The 25910-nt window shown below is 43.1% G+C and overlaps 1 long non-coding RNA gene across 1 annotated transcript; it reads right to left on the reverse strand.

The window, feature by feature from the left end:
• Window positions 1-3518: 3518 nt before the first annotated feature.
• LOC145342225 (uncharacterized) lies at window positions 3519-25526 on the reverse strand. The gene is made up of 4 exons (XR_013886525.1): window positions 25089-25526; window positions 20757-20835; window positions 13745-13819; window positions 3519-7772 (listed from the first exon to the last, which is right to left on the reverse strand). It is a non-coding gene; the product is annotated as an uncharacterized LOC145342225 (long non-coding RNA).
• Window positions 25527-25910: the final 384 nt, after the last annotated feature.

Below are 25910 nucleotides of genomic sequence, written 5' to 3' on the forward strand. Positions count from 1 at the left end.
TGACTGTGTGGAGTTTGCATGTTCACCCCGTATCTGCGTGGGTTTCCTCTGTGCACTCCAGTTTCCTCCCACAGTCCAAAGATGTGCAAGTTAGATGCTAAATTTCTCCTTAGTGTCCCAAAGTATAGGTTAGATGGATCATGGGTCTGGGTAAGATGCCCTGTTGCAGAGTCAATGAAGACTTAATGGGCCTAATGGCCTCCTTCTGCATTATAGGGATTCTCTCATTCTATGACTGACATCAATGTCTAGAAGAGCTGGGAAGAATGGGATCCAGGCTCAGATATCAGCATCTAAAAGAACGAGAGAGAGGAAGATCTGGAGACAGATATCAGTGTCTAAAAGAACAGGGAAGAGCGGGATCCAGACTCGGATATCAGTGTCTAAAAGAGCAGGAGAGAGAAGGATCGGAGACGGCCATCAATATCTATAACAGTTATATCATACAACCCTGGCCGCAGAGGCGATCTATCATGTCCTGAGAAAAATCAAAGTGTGATTTCAAAGAAAAAGTTACTTGATTAGTTGATGAATATTTTTCTCATTTAACTTTTAAAACTCAAGTAATATTATTGCAACTATTTATTAGTCATAGTCAGGTTTATTAATATAAATAAAGCACAGTAAATCTGCTGGTGAGTATTGAACTATTAGCAGAACCATAACATCTGTTGAAATAGTATAAGCACAGGCAGGTCTAGAGTCACTAATTCATATTTAATCAGTAAAATACATAATTAAATACTTTAAGGATGGCAACACAGGGTGTGAGCACCTCTGGCTGGGCCAGCATTTAGGTTCTTGAGCCACTGTGGTCTATGCAGTGTAGGTACACTCACAGTGCTGTTTGGATATGGAGTTTCAGTATTTTGACCTAGCAATAGTGAAGGAATGATGATGTAGTTCTAAGTCAGAGTCCAAAATTGAGCAGTTTTGGGATGGGATGGCGGAGCACGGAATTCAAAGAACAAAGAACAAAGAACAAAAACAGCCCGGGAAACAGGCCCTTCAGCCCAATAAGCCCGCACCGCCATTTTAATACTACCAATCCCCCCCTCCACCCATGACCCTTATTTATTGTTTTTATGGCAATCCACATTGAGGGAAACTAATTTAGGGACAATTTATTACTTCCAATCAGCCTAATAGCACATCTTTGGGGTGTGGGAGGAAACCGGGGCACCCGGAGAAAACCCACGCAAGCACAGGGAGAATGTGCAAACTCCCACAGACACCGGCCCAAATCCATGTGTCTGCACAGCAAACAGTGATAGTCACTGAGCTGTCGTGTTGCCCAGCATCTGGGCCAGTTTAAGCACACACTAACGACTTGAAGCACTAGGCCAATCTCGAACATTCAAGAGCAGCCCAAGTACGACCCATTGCGTGTATGCCCCTCGTTGGACAACAAGGCGGACCGACTTAAACCTGTGAATTAAAAGAGAAAAACATTATTATCATACCATATCCTTTTACATTACCAGGGACGTCCCAATGCTAATGAACCTTATTTAAAACAATCTCCTATATCCTCCCATCTCCAACCCACTCATGTGCCTGTCTAAGTTACTCTTAAACAACTGTAGCGTGTTTGCCTCCACCACCTTTTGGCAGAGCATTCCATACCCCCACTATCCTCTGTGTGAAAAACCTCCCTCTAATATCCATGTTATACCTCTCTTCCCTCACCTTAAGCCCGTGGCCCCTCGTACTGTGTGTCTCTAACATAGGAAGTAGCTTACCTCTGTTTGCTCTATCTATACCCTTCATAATCTTATATACCTCTATTAGATCCCCCCTCAGTCGCTGTCTTTCAAGGGAAAACAGCCCCAATTTGTTCAATCTTTCCTCATAACCCAGTCCTTCCATACCAGGCAACATCCTGGTAAACCTCCTCTGCACTCTCTCCAGAGTCTCCACGTCCTTCCGGTAGTAAGGCGACCAGAACTGGATGCAGTACTCTAAATGCGGCCTAACCAACGTTCTATACAACTGCAACATTAGACTCCAGCTCTCAAATTCTATACCGCTTCCTATAAAGGCTAACATACCACAGGCTTTCTTCACAACCTTCTCCACTTGTACTGCCACCTTCAAAGACTTGTGCACTTGCACCCCCAGGTCTCGCTGCATTTCTATACTCCTTATGGGCTTACCCTTTATCATATAACTCCCCCTTACATTATTCCGGCCAAAATGCATCACCTCACATTTATCCGGATTAAACTCCATTTGCCATATACCTGCCCAATATACCAGCCTATCAATATCCCATTGTATTGCCAGACACTGCTCCTCACTGCCCGCCAATCCAGCCATCTTGGTGTCATCAGCAAATCTGCTGATCAAGCCACTTACTCCCTCTTCCAAGTCATTTATATACACTACAAAGAGAAGAGGCCCAGTACTGAGCCCTGCGGCACACCACTAGTGACAGACCTCCAGCTAGAAAAGGACCCCTCCACTACTACTCTCTGTCTCCTCTTAGCAAGCCAGTTCTCAACCCATCTAGATGCCTGGCCTCATATTCCATGAGCCTTAATCTTTTCTATCAACCTACCATGAGGGACTTTGTCAAACGCCTTACTGAAATCCATATAGACGACATCAATGGACGGCTCGTCCTTCGTCGACCATTTTTGTCACCTCCTCAAAGAATTCTACCAGATTCGTAAGGCAAGACTTCCCCTTTACAAAGCCATGCTGCGTATCCTTAATCAGATCGCAATGCTCTAAGTGCTCATACATCCTACCCCTAAGAATCCTCTCCATCAACTTGCCTACCACTGACGTCAAACTCACCGGCCTATAGTTACCTGGGTTATCCCTCCTACCCTTTTTAAACAACGGTACCACGTTCGCTATCCTCCAGTCCTCTGGGACCTCACCTGTGTCCAAAGAAGAGACAAAGATTTGCGTCAGAGGCCCAGCAATTTCATCTCTCGCCTCCCTAAGCAGCCTAGGATAAATATCATCTGGCCCCGGAGATTTATCAGTTTTAATGCTACCTAAAAGCCCTAACACATCTTCCCTCGTAATCGATAGTTCCTTCAATTGGCCTACGGCTCCCTCGATGACCGTACCAGACATCAAGCCCCTCTCCTTCGTGAATACCAACGCAAAGCATTCATTCAGGATCTCCCCCTTTCCATCAGACTCTAAGCACAATTCCCCTCGTCTGTCCCTGAGGGGACCGAATTTTCCCCTAGCCACCCTTTTGCTCCTAACATAGGAGTAAAATGCCTTTGGATTTTCCTTAATTCTACCTGCCAAAGCCATTTCATGCCCCCTTTTTGCCCTCCTAACTCCCCTTTTGAGATTCCTCCTACTCTCTCTGTACTCCTCCACCACTCTCTCCGTTACCAGTTGCTTAGACCTGACATACGCCTCTTGTTTCTTCCTGACCAGGTCCTCTGTATCTCTAGTAATCCACAGCTCTCTAATCCTACCTTTCCCATCCTTCCTCCTAACCGGCACATGCCTTCCCTGTACCCATTTCAGTTTTCCCTTGAAAGGCTCCCACATGCCTAACGTGGCTTGAGGTCTGAAATTTAACTTGCTGATGAAGAAAATGCTCCAAGAAAATAATAATATTTAATACCGCAGATCATGAGGCACAGAGCTAAGTGCAAAAATCAGCTTTTATTTTGAAATACCTCAGGGCTTGGTTAAGACCATTAATGTTTCTAATGAATGCTGGACTTAAAAATTCAGTGCAAACTAGTCAAATTTGCAATGATACCAAAATAGAAGGAGCAATGGAATTATAGGAAATTTAAGAACAAGTTAGCTTTCTGCACCATTTGCCCTCTGGCAGCTTGTCTGATTGTGGGTCTTCCCCTTGTTTCTCAGCAGTTGTTTGGGGAAACTGTATCTAGGACCTACATTAGGGGTTCAACCCAGCATGTTGTTTGTGTTAAATTCAGGCTGTGGAGATATCTTCAGTGGCATCAATCGCCCTCATAAGCAGTTTGAGAATCTTATTTTCTGAAGATGGACACATACTTTCCTATATCTACTTGCATAATAGCATAATGCAGAAATATAATAATAGAACCTCTTAGTGATCTAAGCCAGATATTTGCGTCTTGTGCGCTGAGCAGTGAGGAGGACACAAAGAGGCCATATAGGCGGGTTCAGTAAGTGAAGTAAAAAGTGAGAAAATGTGAGGTTTTTCAGCTTGGTGATTAGAGTAGAAAAGCAGATTATTTTGGAGAATATGTAAAATGTCTTAATGTTGATGTTCAGAGGGACTGGGTATACTCGTACATGGAACACAAAGTTAGCATGCAGGTACAGTGAGCAATTAGGAAGGCAAAAGCTTTTATTGCAAAAGGATTGGAATACAGGAGTAAGTAAGTCTTTCTATATTTGATAATGTTTTCTTGAAACCATATCTATATGAAGGTATGGCCTCTATGTTTAAGGAAGGATATACTTTCATTGGAGGCAGTACAGTAGAGGTTCACTAGATTGGTCCCTGAAATAAAAGGTTTGTCATGATAAGAAGCTGAGTAAATTGGCTCTGTATTCTCTGGACAAGATGAGATGTGACCTTATTGAAACGCATAAAATTCTAAGGGGGCTTGAAAGGTTAGAAACTTAGACATTGTTTCCTCTGGCTAGGAAATCTAGAATACTGGGGTATAATCTCAGAATAAGTGGTCAATCATTTAAGACTGAGATGAGGATAGATTTCTTCTCAAAATGTTGTGAATCTTTGGAATTGTCTACTCCAGAGAGATCTGGATGCTTCATCGTTGAGTATATTCAAGACAGACAGAGTTTTTATCTCTCAGGGAATGAAGGCATAAGGCGCAATCTTGCCTCTGTTCACGCCACGCTCCCGCTGCAGCGAGGTCAGAGAATTTAGCGGCCAGTCAAATCTCTGTTCACTGCAGCAGGGGGGGAAAATCCCATTGGTGTGTATGGTGGTAAGATTTCAGCCATAAGGGAACAGGCGGGAATGTGAGGTTGAGACTGCAGATCAACCATGATCATCTTGGATAGTAAAGCAGGCTGAAGGAGCTGTATGATCGACTTCTGCTTCTATTTTTAATGGTTTTATGTACTTATGTATGCTTTTTCAATCTCTCTGAAGGTGGACTAAACAAACCACTTGATGAGATGAGGCCTGACCAGAATTGATAAGCAACTTTATTTCACCATTGTCAAGCACATAGAACAGCAATAGTTCACCTAAATCTATCCATAAAATTTATCTATGTCTAAAATTGTAAAATGTAGAATCGTCCATGCTACTCATCATCTTACTTTACTTAAGGAATGTTGTTTTTTACTATTTGCTAATATTTCTAACCTTTTCACCTTTACGAATGCCCTCTCACATTTCTGTTTTCAAAGATTATCTCTGAAGTCTGATTGTTTTAGAAAAAAAAACCTCTGGCACTCTGGCAGCTGATCTTAAGTTCTTTTGTTCACATCCCAAACAGTGTGCAACTACAAGATGCATTGCAGCAACTGGCCAAGTCTCCTTTACCAGCACCTTGCAAACCTACAACCTCTACTACCGAGAAGGATAAGGACAATAGATGCTTGGGAACACAGCTACAAGTTCCTCTCCACTCACCATTCTGACTTGGGACTACATTTAGAATGATAGAGGTACACAGCATGGAAACAGGCCCTTCGGTCCAACTCATCCATGCCGACCATGGTTTCCTAAGCTGAACTAATCCCAGTTCCCTGCATTTGGCCCATATCCCTCTAAACCTTTCCCATCCACGTACCTGTCCAAATGTATTTTAAATATTATTTTTGTACCTGCCTTTACCATCTCCTCATTCCATATGTGCACCACCCTCTATGAAAAAACTGCCCCTCAGGTCCCTTTTAGATCTCTCCCCTCTCACCTTAAACCTATGCCCTCTAGTTTTGGGCTCCCCTACCCTGGGGAAAAGACCTTGGTTATTCATGTGTACGTAGACCACATGGACTGCATTGATTCAAGAAGGCAGCTCATCACCACATTCTCAAGGACAATTAAAGGTGGGTAATAAATGCTGCCCTTGCTAGCGACACTTGCATTCTAAGAAGAAATAAAAAATGACTTTCTAATACAGAAGGTGTGACATGATTCATGATTGCTCAGATAGTCTAACAAATTGCTTATTATTTATAATCAATGGGAACCAAAGCATACCAACACCAGCTTCACTACCTTTCGTCCCAGCCTTTTTGTTTTAACTTGACTCAATACACTATTCTTTCCAGAATCCATCATTTGAATTAGCTCTTTTTCAAACTCCTTTCTGTCAAAAGATGTTTTAAAGAGCTCCAGACACAACTCCGCTATCCTGACAGACTCCTGGCTGTTCTCATTCTACACTCTTGTGAACTTGAGGTCATCCAAAACTACCAAGTCTTAATTTGCATCAAGTTCCATTCCTTTATCTCCCCTGTGCTCTCTGACTTACATTGACTCCCGTTCAAGCAGTGTCCTGATTTTAAAATTCTCATCCATTTTTTCAAATCCCTCCATGGCTTTGCCCCTTCCTATCTCTGCGACCTCTTCAACACCCACCTCCTCCAAGATATCTACACTCCTCTAATTCTGGTCTCTTGAAAATCCCCAATTTTAATTGTTCCACCTTTGGTGGGCCATGTTTTCAGTTGCCCAGGTCCTGAGCGCGAGAATACCCTCTCTACATTTCTCCCCTACCTCACTTTCCTCCTTAAAACCTATTCATATTTAATAATCACCAAAAAAAATCCAATAAGGAATTCAGAAAAGAAACTTCTTTATCCAAAGAATGGTAGAAATGTGGAACATGCTGCCATGAGGATTGGTTGAAGAGAATAATATAGATGCATGTAAGGGGAAGCTAGATAAGGGAGATGGGAATAAAGAACCATGATGACAGATTTAGGTGAGGAAAGACAGAGGGAATCTTGAGAGGAGCATAAAAACTTGCACTGACAGATTGTGCCGAAGAGCTTATTTCTGCACTGTTTATTATACTTAATCCTGGGTATCTTGCTGTACAATATTTTGGTCATCAAACCTAATGCCACCTTATGCCAGAATGCTTTGGCCATTCATACCAGCGGTATCTTCTGATCCTGCTGACGGCACACTGCCCCCTTTCCCCTCCACTCCCCCGCTGCGGGGTTCCTGGTGGCAAGGGGTGAATTTGATGGGAAACCTCATTAACAGCGGCAGAACCAGAAGATCCTGCCGCGGGCCAATTGTGGGCCACCTCTCACCACTTCAAAACACATGGCAGCTTACAATAGCGTAACAGATCCACATCATAATCTCCACATCAAGCTTACAAAGAACAAAGAACAACACAGCACAGGAAACAGACCCTTTGGCCCAACAAGCCTGCGCCGCCATTTTAACATTGTGAGTGCCCTCTTCTACCTATGACCTTTGTCTACGCTTATTGGACTCCACAATAAAGGAACCATAATCAGATTGAGGGACGACTAATTTAGGACAATTTGTTAATACCAATCAGCCTAAGAGCACATTTCTGGGGTGTGGGAGGAAACTGGAGCACCCAGAGAAAACCCACGCAAGCATGGGGAGAATATGCAAACTCCCACAGACACTGGCCCAAATCCATGTATCTGCACAGCAAACAGTGATAGTCACTGAGCTGTCACATTGCCCGTCAGCTGGTCCAGTTTAAGCATACACTAAGACGTGAAGCACTAGGCAACTCTCGAAGCAACTTCCAAGAGCAGCCCTCGCATGAACCACCGCATGTATGCCCCTTGTTGGACAACAAAGCGGACCAAATCACCTGTGGATTAAAAAAAAGACACCAATCAACATGCACAACTTATACAAACATTCACAGAATCCCCAGGAGCTCAGACGTAAGACAAGTGAGCCATAAAATATGTTGGACAGTCCATAGGAATCAATTGATTCCCAGGAATGTCCTAAGACTCTTGATCCTTATTTAGAACAATCTTTTGTATCCCTCCATCTCTAGTCCGCTCATGTGCCTATCTAAGTAAGCCTTGAACAACTCTAGCGTGCCTGCCTCCACCACCCTACTTGGCAGAGCATTCCAGGCCCCCACAACCCTCTGTGTGAAAAATCTCCCTCTAATATCCGAATTATACCTCGCCCCTCTCACCCTAAGCCCGTGGCCCCTCATAATTTTTGTATCCAACCTTGGAAAAAGCTTACCACTGTTCACTCTATCTATATCCTTCATAACCTTATACACCTCTATTAGATCTCCCCTCATTCTCTGTCTTTCTAAGAGTGACAGCCCCAATTTGCCCAATCTCTCCTCATAGCTCAGTCCTTCCATACCAGGCAGCATCCTGGTAAACCTCCTCTGCACTCTCTCCAGGGTCTCCACGTCCTTCCGGTAGTAAGGCGACCAGAATTGAACGCAGTACTCCAAATGCGGTCGAATCAACGTTCTATACAACTGCAACATTAGACGCCAGCTTTTATACTCTATACCCCTTCCTATAAAGGCAAGCATACCATAAACCTTCTCCGCCACCTTCTCCACCTGTACTGCCACCTTCAAGGACTTGTGTATTTGCACCCCTAGGTCCATCTGCATTTCTATACTCTTAATAGGTCTACCCTTTATCATACAACTTCTCCCTACATTATTTCTTCCAAAATGCCTCACCTCACATTTATCAGGATTAAATTCCATCTGCCATTTATCTGCCCAACATACCAGCCTATCTATATCCTGCTGTATTGCCTGACACTGCTCCTCACTGTCTGCAAGTCCAGCCATCTTCGTGTCATCTGCAAATTTGCTGATCACACCAGTTTTCACCCTTTTCCAAATCATTTACGTATGTTACAAATAGCAAAGGTCCCAGTACTGAGCCCTGCGGCACACCATTAGTCACAGACCTCCAGCTAGAAAAAGACCCTTCCACTACTACTCTCTGTCTCTTGTTACCAAGCCAGTTCTCAATCCGTCTAGACATCTGCCCTTGTATCCCATGAGACTTAACCTTTTCCACCAACCTACCATGAGGGACTTTGTCAAATGCCTTACTGAAATCCATATAGATGACATCCACGGTGCGTCCTTCGTTGACCGTTTTTGTCACCTCTTCAAAAAATTCTACCAGATTCATAAGGCACGACCTCCCCTTTACAAAGCCATGTTGCCTATCACTAATCAGATTGCCACACTCTAAATGCGTATACATCCTATCTCTAAGAATCCTCTCCAACAACTTCCCTACCACTGATGTCAAACTCACCAGCCTATAATTACCCAGGTTATCCCTACTACCCTTTTTAAACAATGGTACCATGTTCGCTATCCTCCAGTCCTCTGGGACCTCACCTGTGTCCAAAGAAGAGACAAAGATTTGTGTTAGAGGCCCAGCAATTTCATCTCTCGCCTCCCTTAGCAGCCTAGGACAAATGCCGTCAGCCCCCGGAGATTTATCAGTTTTAATACTACCTAAAAACCCTAACACTTCCTCCTTTGTAATGGATATTTCCTCCAACAGGTCTACAACTCTCTCCAAGACAGTACCAGACAACAAGTCCCTCTCCTTCGTAAATACTGACACAAAGTATTCATTCAGGATCTCCCCCATTCCCTCGGACTCTAAGCATAGTTCTCCTTCTCTGTCCCTAAGAGGACCGATTTTTTCCTCTAACCACCCTTTTGTTCCTAACATAGGAGTAAAATGCCTTTGGATTTTCCTTAGTCCTGGCTGCCAAGACCATTTCGTGCCCCCTTTTCACCCTTCTAACGCCCCGTTTGAGTTCCCTCCTACTCTCTCTGTATTCCTCCAAAGCTCTCTCTATTCCCAGTTGCTTGGACCTAACATACGCCTCTCTTTTCTTCCTGACCAAGTCCTCAATAACAAAGAACAATACAGCGCACGAACAGGCCCTTCGGCCCTCCAAGCCTGCACTGATCGTGTGTTCCTAACTAGACCATCCATTCGTTTCCCTTTATTCCCAGTCTGTTCATGTAGCTATCTAGATAAGTCTTAAATGATTCTAGAGTGTCTACCTCAACCACCTTGCTTGGTAGTGCATTCCAGGCCCCACCATCCTCTGTGTAAAATACGTCCCCCGCATATCTGTATTGAACCTTGCCCCCCCCTCCACCAAACCACCCCCCCAACCCCCCACCCCCCCAACCCTTACCTTGAACTTGTGACCCCTTGTTGTTTGTCATTTCCGACCTGGGAAAAAGCTTCCAACTGTTCACCCTATCTACACCCTTCATAATTTTATAAACTTCTATTAGGTCACCCCTCAACCTCCTTCTTTCCAGGGAGAACAATCCTAATTTACTCAATCTCACCTTATAGCTAAGACCTTCCATACCATGCAACATCCTGGTAAACCTTCTTTGCACTCTCTCCATGTCTTTTTGGTAGTGTGGCGACCAGAACTGGATGCAGTATTCCAAATGTGGCCTAACCAACATTCTATATAACTGCAACATGCACACATTATACTTACATCCATCTGGTAATATTTCTGTCTGTATTAGTGCTTGAAGCAGACCAGTCTGATGATGTAAATTAGTCCATTTCCAATCATAATTTTATAGATGACAAGATCTCAGCAAGGCTCACAGGAGAAGTATTACAAATGACCTTGAGAAAGGGAAAATAGTCTAGAATTTTTGCTCTTCATTTCTATTCTGTGAATTAAATGGAAAAAAAGGAATATATTTTGACGTCTGTTGAGGACACGATTCAGGTTTAACTGTGATGCCTCCCAGGTCAGATAACATGTCAACGCTCACTGCAACAATCACATGTGATGAACATTCACTTGGGAGAAATGTTGGAGGTTGGGTACAGATTGTTGAGCTAGCAGCTTCAGGAGGCGAGGAGAGAAAGTTGAAAAGAAAAAAAGACTCAGGAGATTTTACAGTGATTGATACAGGAAGAACTAATCAAAAAATCCCTTTAATAGTTGTCTCCTGTACTCTAACTGCATTGTGGTAGTAACAAACTCTGTTGAGTGACTGATGAGCATCAATAGACTGCACTAATAGCTTTGCTAAGAATATAATTGATAACATGGGTCATCACACAGGCTCAGAACAAGCCTCTAATCATGTGGTCTGGTTATTATGGCATTTCTCCTTTGCTTTGAGGGCAGGCCTCTTTACTAAAGTATTAATTTTGTAGGTACAGCTGTCTCAACATTGTTATACAGTCTGCTTTGAAAGTTTGGTTTTTATTCAATCTGTTAGAAATATCTAAAATGTAGTTCTAGCTCCCAAAATCCATCTTTTTGGAAAAAAAGTTGCAGTCCATTTTTCCACTTTATTTGCTAGTTAACATGGAGGAGTGATCTATAAAGTTTTTACTAGTACAGCAAACATCAGTTCTCAAACCATCAGCATACTCCCTATGAAATATTTATCTGGCCTGTAATAATCTCGCCCAGCTCAGTCTTCCGTCAGCATCACCCATTATTTGCAACATGCTCAAAGTGCTGCTTGGTGGTGATACAGTGAAGGTCAGTTCCAAACTCTTTCAACTCTTTACCAAAATTCGCTGGATTCTGGGGAAGTGCCGGAAGATTGGAAAACGGCTATTGTTATGCTGCTGTTTAAAAAAGGTAGCAGACAAAAGGCAGGGAATTATAGGCCAGTTAGTTTAACGTCTGTAGTTGGAAAAATGCTTGAATCCATCATCAAAGAAGAAATAGCGAGGCACCTGGAAAGGAGTGGTTTGTTAGAGCAGATGCAGCACAGATTCGTTAAGGGGAAGTCGTGTTTGACGAATTTATTGGATTTCTATGAGGACGTGACTAGTGCGGTAGACAGAGGGGAACCGGTGGATGGGGTGTTTCTAGATTTTCAAAAGGCGTTTGATAAGGTGCCTCACAAAAGGTTGCTTCAGAAGGTTAGGGTGCATGGAGTTGGGGCTAAGGTGTTGGCGTGGATAGAGGACTGGTTGTCTAATAGGAGGCAGAGAGTTGGTATCAATGGGTGCTATTCTGATTGGCGGTTGGTGGCTAGTGGAGTGCCGCAGGGATCGGTGCTGGGGCCTCAGCTATTTACCATTTATACAGATGATCTGGAGGAGGGGGCTGAGTGTAGGGTGATGAAATTTGCTGATGACAGGAAGATGAGTGGAAAATCAAATTGCGCGGAGGGTGTGGAAAGTCTGCAGAGGGAGCTGGATAGGCTGAGCGAGTGGGCGACGACCTGGCAGATGGAGTACAATGTTAGCAAGTGTGAGGTTATCCACATTGGCAGAAATAATAGTAGGAGGGATTACTATCTAAAGGGCGAAAAGCTGCAGCATGCTACGGTGCAGAGGGACCTGGGAGTCCTTGTGCACGAATCGCAAAAACCCAGTCTGCAGGTGCAGCAGGTGATCAAGAAGGTGAATGTAATGTTGGCCTTTCTGGCGAGTGGGATAGAATATAAAAGCAGGGAGGTCTTGCTGCAACTGTACAGGGTACTGGTGAGGCCGCAGCTGGAGTACTGTGTGCAGTTTTGGTCGCTGCACTTGCGCAAGGATATTTTGGCCTTGGAGGGAGTGCAGAGGAGGTTCACTAGGCTGATACCGGAGATGAGGGTGTTGGACTATGAAGAGAGACTAAATAGACTGGGTCTGTAATCGTTGGAGTTTAGAAGGATGAGGGGGGATCTTATAGAGACGTATAAGATAATGAAAGGGATGGATAGGGTAGAAGTAGAGAGATTCTTCCCGCTTAGAAAGGATAGCAGGACTAGAGGGCACAGCCTCAAGATAAAGGGGGGGGTGCAGTTTAGATCGGAGTTGAGGATGAATTTCTTCACTCAAAGGGTGGTGAATCTCTGGAATTCTCTGCCCATTGAAGTGGTGGAGGCTACCTTGCTAAATATATTTAAGTCACGGGTAGATAGGTTTTTGACAGACAAGGGAATTAAGGGCTATGGGGAGAGAGCAGGAAAGTGGAACTGATCCACTTCAGATCAGCCATGATCTTATTGAGTGGCGGGGCAGGCTCGAAGGGCTAGATGGCCTACTCCTGCTCCTATTTCTTATGTTCTTATGTTCTTAACTGCTGACCTGAGTGAAGCCATCTGGTTTTAAACCCTCTCCTGTGCCTTCCTTGTTGGGTGAGCCACCACTTACCTAGTAAGGGAGTTCGCATTCTACAAGGCTCGTGGAGAGATTTACTGACAATCTCACACAGCCATCTTGGCCATGGCCCTCATTTTACATTTGGTAAAAGGTAGCAAACCTGGGTTGTTTGCATTCACAGATAATCATTGGTTGTAACCAAGTTACAACATGTGCTATCTAATTAGGTTCCAGTGAAACACATTTCAAAGAGTACAGGGTTCTGAATATAATTCAGGGAAGCATGGCGGCACAGTGGTTAGCACTGCTGCCTCACAGCGCCAGTGACCCGGATTCAATTTCTGACTTGGATCACTGTCCATGTGGAGTTTGCATGTTCTCCCTGTGTCTGCATGGGTTTCCTCTGGGTGCTCCAGTTTCCTCCCACAGTCTGAAAGACGTGCTGGTTAGGTGCATTGACCTGAACAGGTGCCAGAGTGCAGCGACTAGGGGAATTTCACAGTAACTTCATTGCAGTGCAAACCTTATTCGTGACAAATAAATAAACTTTAAAAAATTAATTGACTCCTTAAAGATCTATGATTTACTTCAAGTATCTCTACCATTAGTTCATCAGTACAAGTCCTAACTTACTGATTACCCACATCTCATTCAATCACTTATTAAATTAGTGGTGCTTTCAAGGAAATGCAGTAAACTTTTTGACATAATGTACCTGGGATTCCAGAATGTCTTCAACTCAGGCCCTCAAGCTGCTTCATTAACTTAACTTGTCAATGTGAAGTAATATCTGAAAATGGATCAGAAGCTGGATTAATGAAAGAAAACATTTGTATTTGTAAGAGGAGTGATGTTGATATGAGGGGCAAACACTGCGTCACGTGCAGCACAGACTGTTGCTTGGGCTCCTCTCGTTGCATTAACAATGAACTCTGAATGGTTAATTATCTGAGTAATCCTTGGTGGGCAGGGGATCTTGCCCACTAGGAGCGCTCATCAGAAAATCAAGAGCAGTGTGCCTACATGCTGCCTAAGGCAAATCTCGCCAAGGTGACTATTTAAGTTGTTAGTCCTTTGTCATCTTTTCCATCCAACTCATCAACTTTGCAATGTGCATGTTTGCTATTGTGTTACTTATATTTGTCAGCTGCGGTTCAGTTGGTAATACCTTGGCCTCTGAATCACCAGATTCTGAGCTTAAACCCCACCTCGGAACTGAGCAGAAAAATCAAGGCTGACACTCCAATGCAGTACTGAGGGAATGCTGCACTGTCAGAGATGCCACCTTTTGGATGAGATGTTAAACCAAATTCCCATTGCCTGCTCAGATAGATGTAAAAGAACACGTGATACTATTTCAAAGAAGATGAGGCAAAATCCCTGATGTCCCGGCAAATATTTCTCAATCAATATCTCAAGAAACACAATATCTGGTCATTGTCACATGACTGTCTGTGGGAGTTTGCTGAGTGTAAATGGTTACATTATAATCGGGATATTTGAAAAATACTTCACAGACTGTAAAGCACTTTGAGATGCCCAGCAGAAATAAAAATGCCGTTTATTCCAATAAATATACTCCAAAGGTTGCTCCCATGAAAGAATAAATATATAAATTTAATTGGCTGTAGAGTTTGCAACCTTCATGTCATAGTTCAGTTTCTGACTTCATATCATTGCCACCATTAAGATTACCTATTTCCACCTTGGTAACATTGCCTAAGTTCACCTTGCCTCAACTCACCTGCTGCTGAAACCCCCATTCATGCCTTTATTACCTCTGGAATCGACTACTTCAACAGACCGCTGGCAAGTCTCCCACATTCTACCCTCTGTAAATTTAAAGTCATCCAAACTCTGGTGCCTTAATTTGCAGCAAATGAATCACCATCTGCAAAATAGCCAGCTCTGATCTATTTTTTATAGCCACAATATTTATATGATTGGCCCAAATGAGTTTCTGGTCAATGTTGGTGGATTCGGCAATGGTATTACGACTGAATGTCAAGGGTGTTTTGTTGGAGTTGTTACTTATGTGTGACTTGTTTCAATGTGTGGTCAGGATCTAGACGGGAGTTTTGGAGATTATGTGTTCTCCCAAAGTATGCTGCTCGAGTCTATAGTTTCTCAGAAATATTACTTTATTTACATGGGCGGCATGGTAGCACAGTGGTTAGCACAGCTGCCTCCCAGCACCAGGGACCCAGGTTCAATTCCAGCTTTGGTCACTGCCTGTGTGGAGTTTGCATGTTTCTCCCCTTGTCTGCGTGGGTTTCCTCCGGGTGCTTGGGTTTCCTCCACAGCCCAAAGATGCGCAGGTTAGGTTGATTGGCCATACTAAATTGACCCTACTGTCCGGGCGACTTGCAGGGTAATTATGTGGGGTATAGGAATAGAGCCTGCGTGTGCTTGTGGTTGGTGAAGACTTGATAGGCCAAATGGCCTCCTTCTGCACTGTAGGGATTCTATGATTCATATATGAGTATTTACACATTTGGATGTCTACATGACGTTGGAGCTTCTCCTTTCAAATCTCTCTTCTCAGTCATGTGGTCTAACATCATAATACATCAGCATCACGTATGCTTCTGATGTTCACCCTTTACTCGTCCCTTATCAACCAAGCCCAAATGTTGTTCAGGTCTTGCGGCATGCGGACATAGAGGTTTCATTATCTGAATGGAACTGAACATTGTACAATCATCAGCAAACATCTGCACTTGCGAACTTATGTTAGAGGGAAGGCCATCGATGGAGCAAAGACATTGCCCTGAAGAAGTATTGTAAGATTAAAAGAACTGGTTTTAGTTAATTTAATGTAGGAACTAGTCTCCTTGGTTACAGTCTAATAAACAACTAGGTGTCCATATCAGTGTGGAAGGTAAATTGACTGGCATCTGTCTATAAAATTAAGAAGAGAGAGAATGGTAAATGGATGCACATACTGCAGCAAATGGACATGCCTAAGACTCTGCTTTATCTGATAATGTAGTATTGTCATGTTCCTGGTAACCTGCAAATGGATCTTTTATTATCCCACTGAGATTTAGATTCAACTGGCATGCTGAAAGCTCAAACACTGTCAGATACTTCCTGCCAGCTTATTTTCCCAATTATATTATCAGACTCTTTTGCTATTGAGAAAAGAAAAATCAACTGTGAAACCCTTTATAGTTAATCTTCATGTCATCTGCTGTTTAAAGGCATTATTGCCAGAAGTCATACATTGCATTACTGAGTAATCGCTTTAAACCCGATAGTAAGATGAATTTATTTACGAGAGTGATATTTGTTTGAATAAATTTGCAACATGAGTAGTAGCAGAAATGTTAAGGACATTCTAAATTTAGAGTGAAACTTATCACGAGGGAAATAGGCTACTGGTGGATGAACTTTGATGGTTGAATGGCGTTTTCCATTATTCTTATGTTAGTGCCTTATGAAGATTTTGGGAAAGCTTCCAGTTCTATTTATAAACACCCAAGAAGGTCATGCCATTTGCATTATGAAAATGTAATCCATGTGTTATTTCACTGTTAAAATGTTACCGTGGTGTAAATGTCATTGCAGTGTTTCCGTGTGACATCGTAATGAAAATAACACTGACTAATTTGTTCTTCATGTGAACAACAGTTCTGTTAATGTGATTGTATGACGTGTTCCTTCATGCTTCAGTAGGTTCATGCATTTTGTAGCATAGTACCAGGCCACACAGAAAAGGCTTCAGATTTGATCTCTGATCTGTACACAATTAGGTGATTTTAATGGTGGCTGAGGAAGCAGGCCTACCATTGGCCTTCAACACTTCTGCACCAGAGAAAGGAATGCAAGCCAAGTTTCCACTCCTGATTACTTTCCTCTGACAGCTTTTTGAAAGTGTGTACGTATAGAGGTTGTGTGATTTGCATTGTGATGGTTAAATAGCCTACTGGTCTTTTTAATTTATAGATGAAGACTCAGTTAAGGCACCAGAAAGTGGTCAATGCTGAGGAAGCTTTACCCCAGCATCAGGCAATGCTGCCAGAACAGCATGGCAGAAAATGTCATACATGTTGACTATCAGTGTTCTAAACTCTCAGCTTTCAAAGCCAGGGGATAATTTGCGACTTTGACTCATGGCAGTCACCTTGTAAAGAGGATTGCCTACTTGTTACAGGATCTGCCTATTATTTGTGAAATAACTATCCAATGCATTCTACAACTGACAAGCAACTTGCAGGGATGCAGACAGCGTGAGTAGAAATAATCCCTCGTGTGTCAGCTTTTTAAGCATTTCACTGAAACTATTAAATTTTATACAGGAAGGAAGGGAATTGGAGTTGATAGGCATATCTTACTTGCATGGCAGGCAAGACTTGATGGGCTACACAGCATACCCCTGTTCCAATTTCTTATATTATGTTCTTGTAATTAAAGTTATCAGTATCAACCAATTCTTACCAGATGAAGGTAACGCAGGAGATTATCAGAACCAAAAAGATTGGTTGGAGGTCGTGAAACCAAGACTCTTTGAAATGATCTGTTTTTTTTTGAGAATGCATTGTATTTGCTTTCAAAGTGGTTTAAACAACAAATATGAACTTGTAAATGCACTGAGGACAATGACCAGTTATTGTCCCGTATGAATGTTTAATGCTCCCAGACTGGTTGCAGATAGCTTTTGAGATAAGGGACATGCTCACTGGTGTGAATGCACTAAGTGGTTTTACTTGTACGTTTCTGTCACTCTTGTGAATAACGTGGCTTGCAATTACAAACAGGAGCAGAATTCAAGTTGTGATGAATTTTTCTGAAAGTAAAAATTACAGTCCCATGTTTGGGGTTTTACCATGGTATATTATTGTGGTGCTTGAGCCAGCATGTGTCCACTTTATCACTGTGGCGCTTAGTTATGTTGTATAACTTTGCAAGCTGCTTACAGTTTGTATTCTCAGAGGGCCATTTCCTTTGCTACTGTGCAGCAATTCAGGTGAAAATCTCTGTGGTCACGGTGAAAGGTGAAAATTGATGTTAATAATCAAAAAGTAATTGCAAACAGTATGACACCTAATCAGGTCTGCCTAGGAACACAACATTTCTGCAAACCGTAGCTGGTTGCTTCCTCTGAGGTGAATCTCCATTGTGTGTGCAGAGAGTTTCTGCTGGATTTATAGGATTAGACCAGGAAGTGCACTTTGTACTTACTGCATTCACTTACAAACTAAAAGGAAGTGCACTTGGAGTATAAGACTTGGGGTATAAGGGATTGGCATAAAAAGAATTAATTGTGGAATTGGGCACGGTACCACTAACAGTGTGATGTAAAGGAGCACATGACTCGAGACTGGAGGCCAGTCTGGGTTTGAATAGAGACATGTGTAGAATCAAGCATGGCGACAGCTCCTGGTTTGGAGTCTATACTTTATAAAAAAGTAAAGTCACCATAGTCCAGTGGTGATTTAACCTGAGGATCATCGCACCTTGGGTGAGGTTGAAAAGGTGGGACCATCATGAATAATCTCAGCCGTTATGGAAATTGAACTCGCACTGTTGGCGTCACTCTGCATCATGAACCAGCTACCCAGCCAACTGAGCTAAACTGACCCTTGTATGCGCACAGTTATTAGTAGTTAATAAATACTTACGGTTAAACTATACAAGACCTCTTCAGGAGGTTACCAAACCACACAACAATTTATAACGGCAATTACTGGGACAATCCAGAACTTCACAGAAGCTGAAGAAGAAATTTAAAACCTGAAAGATTGAAAGTAGCAGCATTCTGACCTGACTAAAGCAAAGGTGCAGAAGGATATTGCCAGACAAAAGTTCCGGATTGGGACTAGAAGCAGAAGGTAGACATGAAACTCCACACTGCAGCAGAAAACTCCACTGAATCCTGGGGAAGTCCAGCTTCACTACACAAAGGGTGCAGAGTTAGAAGACCTGACAGGGGTGAGCAACAAGAAAACTGAAGTTCTTGGCCAATACAAGTTTTAAAAAGCTTTTCAATGAATCATAGAATCTCTCCAGTGCAGAGTCAGGGCAGTCTGAATTGCCATTTTAACAAACACCCTGAACAGCCTGAGTCATTGCCTGACCATGTGATGGCCCAGCTCACTCTCAACAAAAAATAACTAAACTAAATCACAAATAATCAGTGGTTAAAAGATTTAGCAAAAACCAGGAATCGACTGCTTCACAATCCTAAAATACTTTGTGCAGGGAACACTCAAAAAGATCCACACAGGATAAATCTGGGGAATCTCTGCTAAAAATGTAAAACACTACTGCCGGTGCTCACCAAATTGACAAGCATGGGACATCTCATCAAGAGGAAGCATACAGTAGCGTTATCTTAGATTTCCTTTTGGCATTTAAAACTATGCACACTTCTTATTTCAAATGACCAGGGTTCAAAATTCTACTTTAACAGACCAGTTTGGACTAGTCAAGGTCCAGACCAATCACAAAATTGAGGGCATTGGTGAAAGAGACTCCTAAGGTACATGATTGTTTCAGGTCTGGACAAAAAGATAAAAGCTATAAAGGTCAACACACTACTTTATTTGGTAAGTCCAACAGCCAACAAGCTAATAGCTATATAAGGAATCAATAAATCCTCAGCAAGATTTGATGAAGTTTTAAATCATTTGACAAGTATTTTAATTTGAGCAGTAAAAAGACCCTTGAAAGGGCAAAGTTTAGCAGATGTGTCCAATAGCTAGGAGAACCTAAAACAAAAACAGAAAATGCTGGAAAATCTCAGCAGATCCAATAGCACTTGTGGAGAGAGAATAGAGCCAACTTTTCAAGTCTGGATGACCCTTCGTCAGAGCCCAGAGCCAGGAAAACTTGAAGCAATCATGTGTCTAAGGAGTCTCTTTCATTAATGAGCTATACACAATGGCTGAAGGCTGTGACAATGGTGAATCTGAGCTAATCAGGGACAGAATTGTTGTTGGAGTGGTGGACAATATGCTCTCAGAAATGCTTCAAGCTAGGGAAGATTTGACCCTTGAAAATGCCATTCAAATTGCCAATTAATCCAACATGCATTTACAACACAGATCCATGTAAAAGAAAGAAAGCAAGCCATGCTGGACAGAGGCTGCTCTCCATTATCCAGCTAATAAAACAACAGAGGATCAGACACACTCCAGGCCGGGGGAGCAATGTCCTCACCACTCAGATGACCAAGCCAGCGCTGCAGAGCCAAGTGACCACAACAGGAATGATCAAAGTCCAGAAATCTCAGCACAGTTTTCATTGCAACTACAAAGGAGACATCGGAAAGTTAACACAATCAGACGCACAGTTGATTCCAAGATGATTCACGAGGTTGAGGTGCTACATCAAGAGGAAACATAGCCTGGGTAAAGTCAAATATCAGGGATTTTTGTTCTAGAATGCTAGCTTCTCAGTTTATGGCCATCTCATGAATTTTAAACTGGACAAGGGAGCAAGTGTTAGAGAGGGGGTCCTAGCAGTAATGCAAATAAGTAAACAGGAATACATTGTAAATACGTTAGATAAGGACTTGGGGGAGGTATAGTATGGGGGTCTGACATAGAAAGGGTTAACATGGGATTGGATACCATACCTCCCACAGTCTGATGTAAAGGAACACATGAATCCAAAGGGCAGTCTGAGACTAGACAGAGATGTGTGCAAGCATGGAAACAGTTCCTAGCTTAGACCTTATACTGTGAATATGTATATAGTTACAAGTAGTTACTAACACTTACTGTTAAAATATACAAGACTCAGAATCTCTTCATAAGACCTACTGAAATGCATTCAACATCTGACAACAGCATTCAACATCTGAAATAAATAGAACAACATAAACCTTATTAGTATAGCCAAAGAACAACATGGATTAAAAATTGCTGTTGGCATACCTCCTGTCCAATAATTGATGAACATAAAATTATTACCCACTTATATTTAAACAAGCTAACACTTTGCTTAAAACAGCAGACAGCTGACTGCCCTGTGAACAGATAAAGAATTTGTCTGTGGCTACCACCAATGGTAGTTTGTAGGTTTGAAACACAGAGAGCAAAAAATTAATCTGCTGCCCTTTTCAGGCACAGGTCATGATTCACGATCTACTTGCACATAATCCTGTTGAAGCAGGCAGCAGACACACGTCACGCTGCCTCCTCATTTCCATGCTTATAGTGTTTGGCCAAGCACAACACATACTGCTGGCTGGCTAAAGGCCCAACACTATGTGAAGCTAGCATTTGTTGCAGCTAACCTCTGATTCTTAAAGGTAACTGGTCCCTCTTAAAGAGGAACTGCATTCATTACAAGAAGGCTACTACTGCTGAGTGGCTGATTGGCTGATTGGCTGCAAATGAACACAAAACAGGTGGAGCAGGAGGAATGAGAGAGAGATCCCAGGTTTGTGTCTATGGTGCTGGAGGTTATAGAATACAGGGTTAACAGAATGGATATGCTAATCTGTGATGCTGTGGCACTGACACCAGGCAGTCTTGTGCTCAGTAATGTAGCGTACTATACTGTAAATAAACAAGATTCGGAATTAATATCCCAATACGCTGGCAGCTCTTCCTTTCTGGGATCCTTGTTTAGCACATTCTACAACATTAGTGATGGAGATCAATTCCCCAGAGGGGAGATGCTATGCTTTCACAGGGTACTAGGAGGCCATCAAAAAACTTCCCTCCAAAGGGAATAAGAGCAGCTGGTTAGGGAGGTCAATTCCATAGTTTGCCTCAAGACTAAACAGCAGTGCCTCAAGAGCATAGGGATGGGCAAATTCAGTGCATGCATTCACAAAGGAGACTTCCTTTTCATGGCACCACAACCTCACATGCTGCTTAATGCACCATTACACACCCATCACTCAATCACCAGCACTCCCAGGTACTCAGGACTCAGGACTCAGACCTACCATCCAGATATCCCACCACATCTCATACAATGATGCTGGTCCACACTCATTTCTCTCTACCTCCATTTATGTCCAGCTATGCAGCTGCTGCATTTTTTTGTGTTCACTTGCACAAAAATCATCCAAGCAGAATTGGGATCTGCAATCGGTGTGGGATCGCAATCAGTATGGGATCTACAATCGGTGTGGGATCTGCAATCGCTACAGGATCCGCAATCACTGTGGCATCTGCAATCGCTGTGTCACTGAGCAAGAGCAGTGCCATGCAGCAAAGCTAAGGCCATACATAGCTTGATAAAGCAAGGTCATTCAGGAGTTCTGTCAAGGAGAATCAGATGAGGACATTGAAGAGGAGATATACAATAAATGGTTCATAAGCATGGACACTGGGATACATGAAGTATTGGCCACACCTGTCAGACAGCATGATGTCATCCTCAGGAACATGGAAGAGCCTGGCTCACTGTGTAGGTACTGTGCAGAACAACCTTTCAGCAGGTATGTTTGAGCTACAGGTATCGCAAGGTGTTAGAATCACTCAGCCAGACAAAGGCACTCACAAAATAGACGTTAAGGGAAAGGGCAATGTTGAATAGGTCATTAAAGTTTGTTTCATTGAATGGGTTGTTGGAGTGTTTTTATTGATGCCTTTCATTGCAGGCTTTGGATTACGTGATGATAGAGTGTTACACTTGGAAGGGAAGATAAGGAATAGTGGAGACATTATGGTGGTGAAGGGACAATCTCCTTAGGGAATCAGAGTCTGAGATTTTCCCAGATAGGCTGTGCAAAACAAGTAGATCCCTGATGCCTCCTAGTTGCTTCATCTTCTTCTTTCTCCTCCTTTCCCTAAGGTGCATCTGGATTCTCAGTAGCAATGGCTGCACCCATATGATATTGTGGAGGGTACAGCAGACCATCATGAGCTTTAATAGACACTCCAGAAATTACTGTAGGGATCCTATTGCGCAGTTCAGACATCACAACCATTGCTCAGAGACAGGGACAGTCTGTTCCATAATGTTCCTGGTGGCAGCATGGCCATCATTTCATGCTCATTATCCTTGCATTGTTAGGTAGTGAAGGTGAGCCTCAGGCACCATGGGACAGCACAGTGCATCGGAACATAATTCTAAGAGCAGGAATAGGTAATTCAGCTCCTTGAGCCAGCTCCACCAATCAATACAGTCATGGTGAATCTCATTTCACACTCATCTCCATCTTCCTGCCCGCTCCCCATAACCCTTCACCCCGTGACAAATTAAAAACTTACCTATCTCCTCTAATTTATTTAGAGTTCCGGACTACAGGGGTAGAGAATTCCACAGATTCATGACCCTTTGAGTGAAGTGATTCCTCCTCATTTCTGTTTTAAATCTACCACCACTTAGCCCAAAACTATGGCCTCTCATTCTAGAATGTTCAGCAAGGGGAAACATCCGCTGTACATCTAACCTGTCAACTTCCTTTAGCATCTTATGTACCTCAATTAGATCTCTGCTCATTCTTCTAAACTCCAGAGCATATAAACTACATAATCGCTCAACCCTTCATCCCTGAAATCTAGTGAACCTCCTCTGAACCGCCTCTATTTTAATGATGAAGGATTCTGGTTTTGTCAGGATTGCAGACATTCACTGACAATAGTTTGTGGATGGTTGGGCACCAACTTCACATTAATGTGTGGTTCCTGTACTTCCCCCTGTTGACCTGCGTGTAATCAATAGCTTCCTACAGCATTGGGAATCCCACTATCTTGACAAATTCACCTACCTACTCATCCTGCTTCACTTTGCTTAGAAAGAATGCACTAACATCACGTCCTGGGTGCTGCCCTGCACTGAAATATTCACAATTGTTCTTGTGTGAACCAGTCACAAGGGTGTTTAAAGCCATGCTGACTTTGACAGCCATTGGCAATACCCTCATGCAAAGGCCTGAGAATGCAAGTCTACTAGATGGAGGTGGCAAAGTTCTGTGACCACCTCCATTTTAATCTGAGATGTCTCAGGCATTTCTCCTGGGGAAGGTGGAAGTAGAAGAAGTGTTCTCTGAAAATTTGCTTCTCGGTCTTTTGGCTAAGATCAAGTGTAATATTGACATGTTGTACTTGGTTGAAGCCATTGGGTTACATTTTAGCTTCATTTGAAGCAATTTTTAAAAGCAGCATCTCAGCCTTTTGGCTAAGATGCAAATGAGATCAAGCCTTGGAGGAGGAGCTACACCTTCTCCAATCAGCTTGGATCATGTAGATCAAGCCCAAGACAGGAGGTGAGAGCCCTGTTGTCAGCTTGGATTGGGAATGTCTCAACTTGTTGAGACTCTGAATTGGACTTGATTTGATTAAATTGGATTAAAAAAAAGTGTTATCTGAAAACCTGTGATGTGTAGGGCCTTATGTGGAGGATCTCACCTTCCCACCAAACTGGAGCCTGTGCTTCATCTCTCTGTCACCTTGCAGACCCCTGACCTAGAACATAAAGATAGGAGCAGGCAGAGACTATTTGGCCCCTCAAGCCTGCTCCACCATCCATCACAATCATGGCTGATCATCCAACTCAATAGCCTAATCCTGCTTTCTCCCCATAACCTTTGATCACATTCGCCCCAAGTGCTATATCCTGCTGCCTGTTTTGGCATCAATCACTTCCTATGGTAATGAATTCCACAGGCTCACCACTCTGAGTAAAGAAATGTCTCCTCACCTTTGTCTAAATAGTGTACCCCGACTCTTCAGACTGTGACTCCCGGTTTGAGATTTCCCCCATTTCCTCCCTGCATCTATCTACCCCATCCAGTCTTGTTAGAATTCTATAAGTCTCAATGAGATCCCCCCTCATTCGTATGAACTTCAGTGAAAACAATCCTAACCCAATCTCTCCTCATACATCAGTTCCGCCCTCCCTGGAATCAGCCTGGTAAACTTTCTCTGCACTCCCTCCAGAGCAAGAACATCTTTCCTCAGAAATGGAGACCAAAACTGCACACAATACTCCAGGTGACATTGACATGGCTGTAACTACCTCCCCCATATCTTGGACAGATGAATAAATACTCTGCCCTCCTAGGACACCTGCACCAACTCATCTCCAAAAACAGCTCACAGCACTCCCACAAACATTCCAAAAACGGAGGTAAGTCAAAATCACTTCACCTGTAAATTGGGTGCCTGTCCTTTTCAGTAACCGTGATGTGGAGATGCCGGCGTTGGACTGGGGTAAACACAGTAAGAAGTCTCACAACACCAGGTTAAAGTCCAACAGGTTTATTTGGTAGCAAAAGCCACTAGCTTTCGGAGCGCGGCTCCTTCATCAGGTAAGGGGAAGTTCTGTTCACAAACACTCTTCATCATCCAGTACTTCCCTGGAGCACACAAGCTACAACATCTTCTCTGGAGCCTTCAACATGTCATTGATGAAGACGAAAATATCACCAAGGCCATCCCCACACCCCAACTTCTTGCCTTCAAACAGCCGCATAACCTCAAACAGACAATTGTCCGCAGCAAACTACCCAGCCTTCAGGAGAACAGTGACCATGACACCACACAACCCTGCCACAGCAACCTCTGCAAGACGTGCCGGATCATCGACATAGATGCTATCATCTCACGTCAGAACACTATCCACCAGTTAGACAGTACATACACTTGCAACTTGGCCAATGTTGCCTACCTGATACGCTGCAGGAAAGGATGTCCTGAGGCATGGTACACTGGGGAAACCATGTAGACGTTACGACAATGGTTGAATGAACACCGCTCGACAATCACAAGGCAAGAATGTTCTCTTCCTGTTGGGGAACACTTCAGCAGTCATGGGCATTCGGCCTCTGATCTTCGGGTAAGCATTCTCCAAGGCGGCCTTCACGACACACGACAATGCAGGGTCACTAGCAGAGACTGATAGCCAAGTTCCGCACGCATGAGGACGACCTCAACTGGGATCTTGAGTTCGTGTCACACTATCTTTAACCC

The sequence above is a fragment of the Carcharhinus amblyrhynchos genome, chromosome 4 (genome assembly GCF_965287045.1).
Source record: "Carcharhinus amblyrhynchos chromosome 4, sCarAmb.v2.hapA, whole genome shotgun sequence".
In the NCBI taxonomy this organism is placed as follows: Eukaryota; Metazoa; Chordata; class Chondrichthyes; order Carcharhiniformes; family Carcharhinidae; genus Carcharhinus; species Carcharhinus amblyrhynchos.